Raw genomic sequence first — 13,200 nt, forward strand, 5'->3', positions numbered from 1 at the left:
GCGGCTGTGACGGCGACGGCGGCTGTGACGGCGACGGTGACGGTGACGGTGACGATGACAGTGACGATGACAGTGTGACCACTGACGTTTCGTTTCGGATCGACTACAACGCGTGTGTATACATACAACCAGTTGCTTGTTGCGTAACTACTACTTTACGATAGCAATCTCCTCGTTGCCCTGTCGAATGCAGGTTCAACATTACTAGACATTACCTTTTCATCACCTATTTGCAAAATCGGACACCATTTGTTCAATCAACTGCCGTAAAGTGGTAAGTGCTGTCATTGTCGATGTTGAAACTTATTAAAAGTATATTACACAAAAAATGTTGGTTTTCACAGATTTTTAATTTCTGACAAATTCTTATAATTTTTGATTCAGTACGCCACGGCGCACAACTGTTTCTAACGTATTTGTAAACGTTGGGAGTCAACCGCCAAGACAATGTGTTTGTAAACAATTTTTTACGACTCGCATATCATGACCTGTAAGCCCGCAAATGGTCTAATAAAATAGTGTAGTTGCCGTTAGAATTTTATAATTTTAGAATTTTATAGTTTTTATAATTTCACACGTGCAAGTAATGCAGATATGATAATATTCGCATATAAAAACAAAGATGAGCATAATCTATTTAATTTCTAACATCTACTAAGGCAATTGAGATAAAATGAAACAGAGCATATAAAGTTCTCGAATTTTCATACGCATTGTAAAGTATGCAAAGGTGGAGGTATACAAGTGATATCAAGTGAAAAGCTGTACATATCTGTATACATATGTATGTAGGAAAATTGCGTCGTAGAACAACTTGCACAATTTACAAGCGACAACGTGTACACTATCGAAGCCGAGTGTCGCATTACATACAGGCATACAGGAAATCGGCGCGTCGTATACAGTGTACTCGTATTGTAATGCTATTTGAGTTCTTTTGTCGATCAATCAAATTCGGTTTTCTTTTTCACCTTTCGTTCTTTTAATATTGTTTTCTTGTAGATTAATCGGTCGATAGATATATCAATATATCGTACCGTAAATCTGGATTTAATTTTTCTATAAAATGTTTAGATAATATAAATTATCAAATTTGTTGATGAAAGAAAGAAACAATATTTTATTGTACTTGTCTAATATTATATAAGTGAAATTACTTAATTTAAATATTACGTTAACGTTTGAACTGAAACTTATGTGAAAATTACTTAAAAATGAAGAATATTGAAAAATAAGACCACTTAAACATCGATTGGAAAATACTCTTTTGCGTTCCTGTTATTCTTGAATTATTAAGCACAGAATAAAATTGACTCATAAAATAGATGGACGATGAAACTTAATTGTTCGCGAAAAGACCGTGCGTTCATACACAGACATATATATTTAATGCAAATAATTATAATTAATAATGCAAATAATTATATATAATATATATATATAATATTTGAAGCTAGCCAACAAGTTGATTTTTTGATGAGATTGTATTAATGATAAAGTTATATGATATAATAGCAAAATTTGAAGAAATATTCGTTATAGGAAGTGGTATATTGCTATCAGTTGTTTTACTAATTGCAATATTACCGGAATTTTTTTGTAATTAAAGCCTGAAAAAAAGAAAAATTGTTGGGTATAGCGAAAACTAAAATAGCTTTACGAAATACCGATTAACGATTGAGAGTCACTGTGCGAATGAACTTCATTAATCTGGCCGTGGCTGGGACCCTGAAGCCATGAGGCTTCGGTGTTGTATCTTGTCTACGTGTGTTCTTGGTATCAAGCATTTTCTTGAACACCACGTGTGTATACAATACTTGCTATAGGTGTTACGTTTAGATTAGTTTATGTTTAGATTACATAGTCTATTATATTATTATATGATAATGTTAAGTTAGTATTACATAGCTACATTTAGATTAGAATAGTTATGCATGGCCCACAACTATTAACCACTAACCAGAATCGTCGACCCATTTTTTCGATATATTTTTTTACTTACTCTACCGTTTGTACATTTAATTTTTTTTCATTTATTTTGTATTTATTTCATCTATTCTCTTTACTCGCCCAACCATATATTCTGTATGTCCAAGTTCATTTCTCTTTTCTAATATTTTGCCATTCTTCGATCTTATATTATCCATCTTTTTCTACCTTTCCCTTTTTCTTTTCCTTCGCTCTTTCAATTATTTCTACGATTTTTATCAAAAATCTGTATATTTTTATTTTGCGTCCTTGAAACTGTTGCTTTTATCTTCTTTTAATGAAATACGGTTAATTTCATACATTTTACTTATTTCCTTTTTTTTTTAAAGAGGAAATAGAATTTTTATACTCATAAGTTACAAAAATTCATCCATCGTTTATGATTGCTCTCACTATTCTATTAATTTTCTAATTATAATTCTATTTTGAGTATTCTATGTAACGATCCGAAATCTCGCAGTTTTTACTTTTATTCTTGAACATTAGACACGCATAATTATTATTAGACTCATCGCACATATTCATATGTGATTGAAAAGAGTTTAAGTATTCCTTTGTGTACATGTTTAATATGTACACCACTGTACTTTATGTATGGACATATATAATATAGCATAGTATATACTTAGGCTATATTATATATTCCTCTGCAACTGTAATAGGAACTCGTGCAACGTGGTTATATGGCTTAATAGGAAAATATTAGAGTGATTTGTGCATGAAATTGTAACTAATCGCCGGTATTCGCACAAACTCGAGCTATAAACTGCCACAATTTCCTATTGACTTAATTTTAACCTGAATTTTTTTTTTTTTTTTTGTACTTTAATAATTATTAAATTTTTTAGACGTTCCAATGAAGGAGAAGAAAACAAATATGCCAGACTAAAGTATATACGGTAGATATTTCACTCTTTTGCATTTTTTGCAAAATTCGATTGAGAATAATCATCAATTGGTTAGAAGAAATTGGAAACAGTAACATGATTAAATGGAGGTATCTTGATTGGAAATATAAGATTTTGAAGTTCTTTTCAAATGATGATAAAGGCAGCGCGGCGGCAGGGAGATGAGAATATGGATGTATACTGTATGTGTATTTAAGAGTAGAGCTGGTGATAATAGTAGTGGTGGTTACACGAGTCTCTCGGCTCTCGAAACTCTCTTAAGTCACGGACTAAACTGAGTTAAGATGCTCTTAAGGCTAGTAGAGGGTGTTAACCTTTTACTCTTCCGCTAGTTCATCTGTGACAGCTACTTACTTACCACTTGCCATCCAACGATATACCATCATTTTCCGTAACGTTTCAATGTTATGCACGACTCGATGACTCGATATGATTCGATACGGCTCGGTTTCCTTTTTGTAACGTTAATTCGCATACACCTTTATACGAGTGTTGTTTTTTTGTTCTACTTGTTCTTAGATCTTCGTATTTGTCGATTATTGGTGATTTTGAATGAAATTTGATATTATTGTCAAATTTATTATATTTCCTATCCTATCAAATTAGACGCAGAATTTAAACACGAAACGAAATATTGTATCGATCGGATCGGACATGAGATATTGTGAACGAATTTTTAATTTTTTTGTTCTTTGATATTTTATATATTTGTTTGCCGACGCCTTTTCTTTTAAGTTGCTTTACGTGTGCGTAGAAATTTGTGGAAATAATAGGTCATTGCCTTTAAAAAAGCTTTTACATAAAAATACTATTATCATAGATTACTTTTTACTTCAATAAAGTCCAATTAAAATTTGACGACAGTTGTATAAAAGTTGATTTTAAGTGCATATATATGTTTTGTTGACGCATCGTTACGTATGCGTCTGGACAAATTCATTCGCACTACGGTTCAACAGATACACATACTCGGTGTTTATATTCATAGGAATATGTTGTGATGCGTTTCATCGACACGTATAGGTAAGTACCACTAATAGGATAATGTGTCTTGCGTACATGCGTATCGTTGCAACATCGCACCGGGAATAGATGTAAGCATATGGATGTACTTACGTATATAGTATATACACTAGGTATGTGAATATATACATAGAAGTGTATCTACGTATGCGCGTTGAGGGTAAAGAAGGTGTGCGTAGTGTGTACTGTGTAATGTGTGGAGTGTAGAGTGGCCTGGTAACTGCACTCCCTACGGGGTCTACATAAATCAGAAACTCAGATTTAAGCTTATTGTTAGCTCGAGGCATGAAGGAGGGGGGGGGAGAGAGAGAGAAAGGGCAGGAGGGAGGGGCAGATTAGAAATTTAGATTCACTCTAGCTCCCTAGATAATTATCGCTCACAGAGATTTACGAACGTATTATTACTGCCCTGCAAAATATTAATTGTTGCCAAAACTTAGCGTTGAGGGTATCGAGTTACACCACGATTGTTCTACTAATACTTTTTGACGCCGATATTTTGACACTGATATCCTTAGACCCAGACGTATTCGAGGGAAAGATAGAGTTGTAGCAATTTATTATTCTATCAAATTGATTATCGTTGTTTTACAGAGGAACATTTTTTAAATAAATAAAGAAAATACCACGGTTAAGCGAGTCGTTAGATAAGTGCGTCCTGTTCGGATCGATAAGACAATTGCATTTTAACTCTAACCGTATTTTGTATGAACGCGGATATCGAAGAGCATGCTATCTCGTAGAATTGGGACACAGATACACGTGATAAGTAGAATCGAGAAACCAAAGAGAAAGAGGGGAAAAAGTGACGACTATCTGTAAGAAACAGGTGTGCGTCATTTTTCTTTTGTGTTACGGACAGTACGACTTTCGATTTCAATCCATCCGCAAACTATAAGCGCGTGTTCGCTGTGTAAGTGACGAAACTAAACGAATGAAATGAGTAAAGAGGAAAAAGAGAGAAGAAAGGTAGTGAGATAGGAAAAGAAGAGAAGAGGACCCGGAAGAACAGTTCACCTTCCGTGAATCCAACGGGCCACTGACTCTCGTCTTCTGTTGTCTGTTGCATAACGATTCCATCCCATTCGAACACAACTTTGAGAGATGCAACTTGAGAGTCACTGGACCGTGTACCGGTTGTTCCACTCGTGGAATGCGGACTAGCTTGTGGTGTACGTGCACATGTACTTACGTCCGTGTCCACGCACGCGCCGTTCACGCCGTGAATCCTATCCGTATTCTTTTCACCTATACAATTGCGTGCGTGCACGGATTAGATGCGCGTAATCACACATTTTGACAACAGATCAGCGTAATTATGGAATTATAATTGCCATTACCGTTTGCAGGTAAACGTAGGTACTAGTCTTTCGATATTTAACTGTCGACAAATTGATAACTTCGTATCAAATACAGGAACATAGAACGCGTTTTAATCGTGTTCCGATTAAAGTCGACTGCATATTGTACGTGCAAGAGTATATGAAAAAAGGAAAAAGAAAAAGAATATAAGTTCGTCACATTGTTCATCCAGTATAAACGAATACGTTTATAAACAATCGGAGGAAGTCGTAGCGCATAAATATGTAGAGAATCAGACGATTGCAGGCTTGCTGGGCTACTGTATGCAAATTCACTTACTACGATTGTACGTATGTATAGGTACTATAGTTATGTTATTTGAGAGCATATGGCATATGTAGTTGGTTGTTCCTTCCTTCCTTTCTTCCTTTCTTCTTTTCTCTCTTTTTTTGTGTGTGTTTTCTTCTTTCTATGAACGCTAGACAGTGGGGGCACCAGAAAGTATTGAAAAGAAAATAAGAATCGCTGGATTTGGTTTCCTGTAACGTGACGTAAGCAGGGTAGAGTGCAATTCACGACACAACCAACAAACGAGCTATGTTCTAAATTTTTTTTTAATTTTAGAGAGATTTTTCTACCGACAGCTTTATTTCCTATTGTTTAATCGATTCATATGATCTAAGTAAACCTCGCATCAACGTAAATGCATTTTTATGATGCTTGTAATATCTAAGTTAGAGCGAATGAACGTAGGTATAATTTACCGTTACTCGTGATGAGTCATTCCAATTGTTAGAACCTTCCTGTGGATGTAACAAATGGAGTGAGAGGGAAAAATGTTTAGACTTGAACGTAAAAAATGTCTCGTTTTATTTCACTCGAATAGGAGATACATATCACACGACAAATACATGCGCGTATTTAACCAATACGACTTAGGAGTGTTTGAAGGAATATCAACGAATCAAATTTAGAGAGGAAAGGCACGACAAAAACGTTTGAATTGAATGAATGTTCAAATCATAAATTTGGTGCTGGTTTTCAAGCTTCGTTTTCAAAACTTTTCCTTTTTTAATATTGCAGAAAGATCGCGAAAAGTTGAAGGAGGAAAAGCAAAAAAGGAACGAAAGCAATACCAAACGCAGCATATTTCTCAAAAATGGCGGCAGGAACGTGTCGATCAGTTTGAAGAAAAATCCGAAGAACCGTAAAGTGAGTATGAAAAAACGCTTGCGATCCAATATTGCGATTGCACTCCCATATCGATGACGAATCGAAACGACTAAAAATTTAACCATATTATTTATTTTACTTAGTCTTCCTCTTTCGGGTTTGGGCGAACATCCGATTTTACATTATATTACATTTTCAGCTGTTTTGTTCTTTTTAAAATCTACATTTCAAATGTAATCATATTGTAATCGCTATTTACTTTTATGTCAAGTATATGTATAAAGTCTTGATACATATTTATTCTTTGGATTATTGGTGTTTCGGTAAGAGAAGAACATTGCATTGAAACAAGATCATTTTAGAGATCGTTAGGTAACAAACATTGTACGTATAACGAATACGTCGAAATAAAGTATCAGGATATCGATAGACTTGAATGTTCGATAATCAATCTGGTAAATAGTTGTTTGTGGTTGGTCCGCTTTAGATGATGGTCGTTTTTATGTACGCATATACATATGGTATTTGGGCACCGTTTATCGGACTACGTTAGCTCAAACGGCTACTCGTTATCTGAGCATGCTTATTATGTGCGTTATCGTCTCCCGTTCCAACTATGGAAAAACTATAAATTCAATAATTTTAACTGCTAAAACCGAACAGGTTGCTGTCCGTGTCTTTTTTTAGTGTACAAATTTTTGATTCGATTCGATTCGATTCGATTCGATTCGATTCGATTCGATTCGATTCGATTCGATTCGATTTAGTTCAGACTGGCTCTTTTCGGTTTCAGAAAGAAAACTGGGGATAAGACGAAGATGTAAAAGTTTGACTGATCACGGTGACCACTTATAAATACTTACATACGTCCCTTTACTGTATTCATGATTTCGCTTGTTTCTTACTTGTCTAACTAAATACGTACATACTTTCTGTTTCAATGTTTTCAATGTTTGTTCATTCAGATAATTAGAATAATACATATATCGGTTATTCTTTAATCGTACCGTATTGGAATATTCACGATTATTATGTACGATCATAAAATTAATCGGGATATTTGCGTATTGGGGAAAAAACAGATTGTATTGTCAGATTGCTTCGTCACTCAAACGTAGTGAATTTTTCTATTTTCAATTCATTGTCGGTTCTCCCTCGGCGTAGTATGTAGGATGATCGTGTTCTCTACTAATCTTATCGTAAAACGGTTTAGTCATTTATTTCTCCAAGATGTTTTAGTTGTAATCTAGAAAGAGGAAAAAACCAACCGCGTAGAATCCCTTTGAATTGTATATGGTAATTATTCATGTCCATCGTACGTACATATGTATATAAAAAAAGTAAATCGATGAGTTAGAATGTCTTTTGCTCGGTTTCCGTTGATAACCTTTTCGATAAATTTTCTATCTTGGATTATACATGTACTAGTGATTCAACGAGGATTTTAATTCATCGACAAACGTACCGTTATTAACGAAAACTTATTGTACATTGAACGTGCTGCAGATTCTTATTGTTACATTGAACATGCAGAGAAACCATTTGTGATGCAACGATTAGTTTAATCTGTAGTAGTAGTAGTGGTAGTAGCAGTAGTAGTAGTAGTAGTAGTAGTAGTAATAGTAGTAGTAGTAGTAGTAGTAGTAGTAGTAGTAGCGATTAGATGTTCTTTAGTACTAGTAGATATTCTTTCCTCGTATAACGTTAATCTATTGAATCGAATAATCGAAAAAAGAACGAAGAAAATCATCTCCAACCGAACAAAGCAAATAAATAAGCACGATTGTTGCATAGATATTTAATCGCGATGTTTCATATCTTTAATAAACAATATTTGCTATAACTATTGATAAATACCGATAGGTGGTAACGGTAATATTCGCTCTTCGTTATTCACGCTATCTGTTAGAATCGGAATTCTTCGATTTGTAGATCCCGCCAAATTCAAAATAAATTCAGCTATCCATTGATATCGACGATGAGGTGCATGACTAGGTAAAACGCTTGGCTACAAATGAAAGCCAGTTGAAATTTTACGCAACTAATTTGGTTCTTTGTAACGTATATAAATCGTAACAATTTTCTTGGAGGAAAGAACGATCAAATTATCGTTGCAATTGGATTCGCTGTGCACGAACAACCAGAAAGAAAAGAAATAAAAGAACATTTTTACAGTGAAATTATCGAATTGTCGTTACAAGTTACGACACAAGTTGGTCGCACTCGCAAGTCAATTCCACCCAAGATAAAACGCGTTACTAAATGATGTCGACCTCCTTTTTTCGTGTTGTTATCACAGAATGATTCGATTTCGTTACTTGATTTCTCGTTTTGCTTCCTCCTTATTTCGCGTAAACAATTCTCTGTTGGTAATAATAATTTATCATTTCACTCGTGACGTCTGCAATCGAACCGACGCGACGGCGGCACACTGTGAAATTTTCCATTGCTCTTTCGCGCTGTCCCCGCTTACCAGACGTTGTATATTACAATTACAGTATACTGTATACAAACAGTGTGGAATTGTGTGTGTGGGAAGGGCTTTCGTAACACGCATTTCGATCATTTTTCCATTTTCCTATAGCATAATAACGCTAACACAAATATTCATTGCATTGCACCCGCATATCCTTGCGAATACCGCGGACTGTAGTAGGATGAAGTTAATCAGCTATGACATTGATATCGTTGTATTTTAGACTCGAAGATTCAATTACCCAACAAAATCTATATCCATATCTGATAACGATAATGATAACGGTAATTTGCCGTTAATTGGTTAATTTAATCAAGCGAATTGAATTGATTTAACAGAATAAACAGAACCGAAAAGTCATGATCGGTTAAGGAGAAGATAAAGCGGAGCAAAGTGAATGACGGGTGTATATGGTATACCACATGGAAGTGGACGATAGAAAGAGGAAAATTGTTCGATTGAAAATGCTCGTTTTGCTCGGGCAAAGTCGCGCGTAGTCATTTAGATTTACTTGGTAGAGATTCTCAGTGAAATTACCAGTCATTAGAATACCAGCCCCACAGAGAAGGTGATTCGAGGAAAGGCACCCGTTAATGGCTACGGCCCTTTGCACGCTTAAATAAATAACTGCGTGGCCGCATCCTAGCTGTGTAATTACACTCAGCCGTATATAGGTGTACATGTAACGTGGCGCGAGTGTAACTACGTAGTTGGCGTGCATTATGCGAGTAATCGGTAGAAAGAAGGAAGAGCGAGCGAGCGAGGGGGAGCAGATACCAAGTTTCTGGTATGCCGTTCCGAAATTATACCCTCGAAAACAGCAAGGATCGTGTAAATGTGAAAAAATCTGACCGAGAGAGATTTAGGTACATACTTGGCCATTTTCTCGCATGTTGCCATTCGAACGTTCCTTCAAATGCTATGCAAATTTTACTTTATTTCTAATTTTATTATGAATATTAACTTTATTAGCGAATATCTTTCCTTTACTAATATGCTTTTATTTTAATCGCTCTTTACGATTGCTTCTTTACGATTTCGAAATACTTTCGTTAGACGATATAACGTTTTTGTTTCTTTGCGTTTTTATTATCCTTGCAAGTAGCTTGCGAAGTTAACGATAGATTCTGAGCAAAATGTCGTGGAAAGGAATTCTCAACCAATTGTACAGGACAGGAGAACCGACCAACACACTTCGCATCGTATTCTGGCTAACGTGCACATAGTCTCTCTACGAAAGACCAATAATTAAGGTAATGGCTACTTTTCAAGTGAATTTCCGTGTGGCTCGATCTGCACAGTCAGCTAGTCAGCCATCCAACCAACCAACCAACCAACCAACCACCGACCAACCTATTACTAACCTCTTCGCCGGTTATGGTCACGAACAACCAAGATATTTCGTTCCATTCCCTCTCTCTCTTTTGCCCTTCCACCGCTCCTTCCTTCGATCCTTTTTCTTACCCTTTTTTACGACTGATCTTTTTCCATTTTCGACTTAACATTTGTTCCTTTCTTTTTGTCTTTCCGCGATAATTTCGTCGATAATTCTTCGTTCAGCTAAATTTCATTCTTGCTATCTATTTATCTGATTAACTTTGATGATAAAGATCATACAGGATGACAAGGATGGTTATATACTTGCAATCTGCATTTTTTTCATTATTCATTCCCCCATGAGTAAATAATAGTGTTCTCTCGGTAGGCATCGAAACGATATTTTTATATTTATAAGCCGGATATAATGACTTACAGAGAAATCGCAAAGAGCAGGAATAGAAAGACTATTTATATGCTACGTTGTCCGACGAATACGAATACGACAGTTCTTTGGTGTATAACGATACACTAATCTTTATTTACTGCGAACGTCATTTTCATTTTCTACATCTTACAGAAGTTTGTATCTGACTCGTGTTCCATGTGTTGTATACAAAAGATCGTTGTGCAAAAAAGAAGGATATTTCCTATGAAATCAAGAATATTGCTAACCCACCTGTATAAATATATACGCACAACACAAAAGATACGTTTGCAAAATGAAAAAAAAATTATAATACGAATTACAAATGCTCGCATAGAATAAACACAATGTTAAACAAATGACTCTGATAAGTGACTGAAGATCGCATTTAAGAAATTTTAAGAAATTTCATTTTCTCAGATTTATTATATTATACGATAGTTGAAGAATGTTTTGGGGAAGAAGAGATTTTCTGTAGAAGATAAGAAAGGTTAGGGATATCAAAGAGAGAATACATACATATATTATGTCGACCGATCGAGATAAAGGTCATTAAAATACAGTTTATATAATCAAGCATAATCTCAACGCATCTTTATTCTGATGTTTATCTTCCGTTCACGATTTTTACCATCTTCCTCCATAACTTACCATGTCTTTAATTTGAGATAGGTACATAAATAATCAGTGTCAGAGTATGGACAATTCATTTCGCGAATTAACCTTTTCAAAGGTAAGAAATCAAATCTCAGTTTTAAAATTTGGTTTTGTTACTTTGTTATGTTTTGATTCAAATGACAATATATATAAAGTATAAACTAATTTAGTATCTCAATGAATTTTGATAAAACTATAGTGCACACCTATAGTGTATCAAACTAGATGCAGAGTAGTATGTTACCACTGTTCTAGTAATAGCTTCGATCATTTGTAAGCGGTACACCAGCTACAAGATAAGTGAAAGAAAAAAGCATTGTGCGAAGAAGATTTTGATTTTAAAGCACTTTTCGAGGTACGGAGAATAAGAGAGGAGGTATAAAAGCGAAACAAACATGTTATTTTGTTATTCGTGGTGGTGATGTCGGCTGCGCGGCGGCGGTGGCAGCGGCGGCAACGGCAGCGGCGGCGACTTGATATCTGATCGGTACCACCCGCTTCGATTGGTCCCGACTGGATTTTAACCCATCCCACTACCCGTGTATGGATCGCGCCGATCAACCAATCGGCATTTTAACCGATAATAGAAGCCATAATTAGCACGATTTGTTAATGAGTTCAGCCTAACCGAGACGACGATTGAATGAAACGTTGTTGTGAATGCTTAGTCGTAGTCGTGTGCTTGATTTGGGATTCATGTTCTTTCAAATATTTCTTCGCGATCGAATCGCGATTCATTCTTCTATCACGTAGACATTGTGTGCATTAAATACTACGATTAATCGCGCTCTGACTTTGTGTATATCTGTGTTATTTTACAAATTATTCATTTCACTTATGAAATATGAATCAAACTTCTGCTCGAAAATTTCCCGATGTTGCTCTGTCTGCTGTGTTGCTCTGAACGTCATCGATGGAAATGTGTAGACAATTTTAATAAATCCATTATCGATCGAAACTAGCCGAGTATATTACAGAGCTACGATTTCGGCTCAAAATCAATAATCAAAAATCGACTATTTAGCGAAGAAACGCTAAGGATTTTCAAATTTTCAATCTTTCAAATTGGCTCTTCGACAATATCATTTCTATCAAGAAAAGTTTCGTCTATTTGGAAAATTGTAACCACCTCGTAGTTCTTTTTAAAAGGTGAGCTTTTTAAAAAGATGAAAAGAAGTCAAAAGAAAACGTTTCTCACATTGAGCTACATTCCCTGTCCCTTCTCTCACTCTCTCTCACTCTCTCTCTCTTTCTCTTTCTCTTTCTCTTTCTCTTTCTCTTTCTCTTTCTCTTTCTCTAATCTATCTATCTATCTATCTATCTATCTGTCTTTTTCTCTCATGTCTTCGTTATACTTAAAATGTAGCAGTGTGTTTTATTCGAAAGCTTGATGAAATTACGATCGAAATATGATAAAAATATACATAAACGGTGAAAGCCGACTCAAATCAAAACGTTTTGGTTTTATACAAAATATATTTATATCATGCATAGGTATTATATGTATATGTTTCAGAATATGTACATATAGGCACACAGGCCATTCATTGATCATAAAACTTTTGTTCACTTCCCGTTTCTTATTTTTGCGTTTCCTCCCCCCACTTATTAATCGTGTCGATAATAATTTCAAGGAAAAAGACCGATCGCCAAATTAATTACATTTAGATAAAAGATCAGAATCGAAAAAACGTACTGATAGGAAATCATTTTAGGAATGAGCAGCGAGGTGGTGCATCTCAAGAAATCTCGCTCTAGTTTCGCTTCTCGGTTTGTTAGTAATCTCGTTAAACAAACGAAAGGTTAAACACAATGTCATTCGGGGCAAATGACCTTAACCTTTCGAGTAAATTAGGAAGAGAGGCTGACTGGTTAGTTGACTGGCTGGTTGACTGGCTGGCTGGCTGACTGACTGGCTGGCTGGCTGG

The 13,200-nt window shown here is 35.4% G+C and overlaps 1 protein-coding gene across 7 annotated transcripts in view; it reads left to right on the forward strand.

Moving 5' to 3' along the window:
- The window catches only part of LOC100743196 (protein N-terminal asparagine amidohydrolase), a 27,334-nt gene that overhangs the window by 1,008 nt on the left and 13,126 nt on the right, over nt 1-13,200 (forward strand). For 2 of the 7 annotated variants that reach the window (XM_012390417.3, XM_012390414.3), the window contains exon 2: nt 6,306-6,434. The gene's annotated coding sequence lies outside the window, so the exon portion shown is untranslated. Of the gene's footprint in view, nt 1-24; nt 275-3,772; nt 3,921-6,305; nt 6,435-11,699; nt 11,814-11,925; nt 12,422-13,200 lie in introns of those variants that run through there. The other 5 variants (XM_033323092.1, XM_012390415.3, XM_024370499.2 and 2 more) reach the window with 5 other exon arrangements.

This window comes from Bombus impatiens, unplaced genomic scaffold (assembly GCF_000188095.3).
Source record: "Bombus impatiens unplaced genomic scaffold, BIMP_2.2 scf_0775, whole genome shotgun sequence".
In the NCBI taxonomy this organism is placed as follows: domain Eukaryota; kingdom Metazoa; phylum Arthropoda; class Insecta; order Hymenoptera; family Apidae; genus Bombus; species Bombus impatiens.